The sequence below is a fragment of the Myodes glareolus genome, chromosome 5, assembly GCF_982192425.1.
Source record: "Myodes glareolus chromosome 5, mMyoGla1.1, whole genome shotgun sequence".
NCBI classification, from domain to species: Eukaryota; Metazoa; Chordata; class Mammalia; order Rodentia; family Cricetidae; genus Myodes; species Myodes glareolus.
This window is the reverse complement of record NC_142030.1, coordinates 48,381,227-48,384,322: the sequence shown is the minus strand read 5'-3', so window position 1 is coordinate 48,384,322 and position 3,096 is coordinate 48,381,227. Positions and strand designations below refer to the sequence as shown.

General features: G+C 45.6%; 1 pseudogene; it reads left to right on the top strand.

Annotated features, from left to right (window-relative positions):
• The first annotated feature begins 207 nt into the window (after positions 1 to 207).
• LOC125391998 (small nucleolar RNA SNORA40) lies at positions 208 to 310 on the top strand (annotated as a pseudogene).
• Positions 311 to 3,096: the final 2,786 nt, after the last annotated feature.

Below are 3,096 nucleotides of genomic sequence, written 5' to 3'. Positions count from 1 at the left end.
CTGAAGTAAAACAGAAAGTGCATGTCAGGTTAAAGGTCTACACGCCTGGCAGGCCTTCTGACTTCAAACTCCCTCCACTGACCTTCTCCTGGTCAGAATTTATGCCTCCACCCGAGGACAGCACCCACACTGATCTTATGAAGCCTTCCTCCTTTTTCAGTCCCTATTATTCGGGCTAGACTGCCTCCACCATCAGTTTCAAAAGACATCACTTGAAGGCCTGAAAGGCAGGTGGAAAAAAGAATCCTCTGTTTTGCAACCCAGAACTCAGTGTTCACTACTAGTTCTGATTCATATAAGAAGGAACACACGGTGTGAATGGTGACTCACACATTTAATTCCAGCAACCAGGAGAACCAGGAGGCAGAGGCGGGGACTCTGTTGTTTTGAGGCCAGCCTGGTCTACTTGGTGAATTCCAGGCCCAGTCATGGCTACATAGTTAGAATCTGCACCAGAAAAGAGAGAGAAAAAGAGAGAGAGAGAGAGAGAGAGAGAGAGAGAGAGAGAGAGAGAGAATAAGATACACAAGTAATGGTGGTATTGAGAACAAAATTGGTCCTAAGGAGACTTTACAATTTCAAAACATTGATAATAAGAAAACTAAGATGTACCAGAGGAATATTCTAATTTTTGTACAAAAGATGAATACTACTTTCTTAAAAGACTTGTCTTGAACATGAGGTCAATAATTAATGATATCCCTCTTCCTGTGAACAGATATTTAATGTAGTAAGCGATATATTGCTATTTTAAACCTATATGGACTTTCAGATATGTAGAGAGAGACCCCTTTGATCTGAGATCTATAGAAAGTCACTATATGTCACTCTTAGCTAGTTACTGGTTAAAAGATGTGCACAAGTCAAAAGCCAAGCTCATACTCCATTAGATGAAGGACAGTAGTTCTCTGTTCTGCTGGGACTACTGATTCTATAGAGGGAGCGAGTTTGAATGTGGCTGGAAATAAGTACAGCTATGATGGCACCATCAGAGAGGACAACTGAGGTAAGGATAGAGGGACACCGCACGTGACCACTTGCATGCCTCCATCCGGCTACACTTAGAGCTCATACTAGTCTCTGAATGCCTCAGTTACAGGATCATGAATCAAAAGCCTTTCTCTCTCTCCAGGCCTCTCTCAGACATTCTCTCACACACGGTCACGTGTTCACACAGGATTTTCTTTCACACACAGATAAACTAACTCTAACACCCTATCCCCCGCCAATGCACATCTGCCTGATGTCATTAAAGTCCATTAAAGTCCTGTTCTGAGAGGGAGCAAACATTGCTAACAACCCAAGCAATAAAGTAATTGAGAAGATGGCCTGCGCCCCATCTGCTCTACTCCTCCTTAGGAGAAAAAGGCACATAGGCTGTCATCGTTCTGTGTTTAAGCCTGCACACAGACTCCAGTAAACCAGCCCTCTTTTGTCACTTCCCCTGACAGTGAGAGCATGCTGGGCACCAGTCGCCACCTTTCTGGAGAGCCCAAATGCTCAGGCACAGCTCTGAGGTATACAGGGCACTCCCGGTCTAGGCCTGGTCTCCACCAAAGCCCCAAACAAGGAGAGCACTTAGCCACTCACTAATGTGTTAGTGAGAACGTTAAACTCAACCCACATGTTGGCTTGTTGGCCCACCAGTGGCTTTCCTTATTTTTCAGCCACTGTTCAATGTGTCATAAGAGCTGAACACGCTAAGTGCAATCCTTGGAACCAATGGGAGTTGAAAGAAGAAAACTGACTCCACAAAGTTGCCCACTGACATTGAATCATGCACCATGGTGTGTGCACCCACATGTGCATGCGTGCACACGCACACACACACACATACACACACACTTCAGTAATTTAATTGAGGTAAAGGATTTAGGATAAAAGAATTGCCCATAGAGGATACTTGCTTGGCTGTATTTCACCAATGTACCATGTACCCCAATATGAACCTTTGGGGTGACTTGATGATCAACCAAGCACCTGGTGGGGCAGTATTACTGTCAACCCAATCCAGGATGTTCGTTGACATGGGAGCCATCAGGCAGAGCTTGCTCCCTATCATTGTCTCAGAGGACATTGTGTCCCAACGACACCCCATACTCTGTGCCTGGCATGCTCTATGGAAAACAAACTTCCCAGTCCCATGATCACAGTTTAGTGTCTCAGATGCCCTTCCGGAATCCAGAGTGCCAGAGTGAGTATTGGCTGATAAGACTAACGTGCTTAGGGGCTGGCGGGGCTGATAGCAGGGGCTGGAAAAGGCAACCTCACCTGAAGGAACACCTTGGCACGCTGCTATAAACAGATCTTTCTTTCCAGCCAGCCACTTCCCAGTTTATCACACAGAGGCTTATATTACTTCTAAATCCTCGACTGAGAGAGTACCACTAGCTAACTCTTACGCTTAAATTAACCCGTATTTCTATCTATACTTTACCACGTGGCTTTGTGCCTTTTCTCAGTATTGCGTTCTCATCCGGCTTCTCTGCCTTTCCTGGCCCTTCCTCTGCCCCTCCTCTTCCCGTCATTCTCAGTTTGGTTTTCCCACCTAACCTTATTCTGTTCAGCGATTGGCCAATCAGCTTGTTTATTAAACCAATCACAGCGAAGGGATTACTCCGCAACAACTGCAGAGTTTGCAATCAGATGACTGTGGGTCTCGGCTTGAAGGGAGAAAATGCTCGCTGTAATTAATTCTTGCTTTCTTAGGATTTGGGTGTTTCAGACTGACCTGTTATTTGGGGTCCTTGCTCTTTCACGGAGAATCTTAAAGAGAATTTTTTGTCTTGAACAAGAGTCACATTTTACTGCATCCAGGACAAAGACTCGCAAACCCCTTGATTCCTTGCCGCACAGACTGAAAGAACAAAAACATACGTTTATGAGACACAGCCACAGAACACTGAGCGCTGCTTCTCTAGACGAACCACTCCGTTGTGACACTCATGCGTACACACTGCCCTAGTTAGAGGATGGCCACCCTTATTTCTGCTTCTGTTTGCTGGGCTCTGAAATAGAAATCGGGTCTTGAGGGTTGCATGCCCAGTCTCCACCAGGAAAAACACACCAGCCCCCAGAAGCTTCGGTTCCCAATTT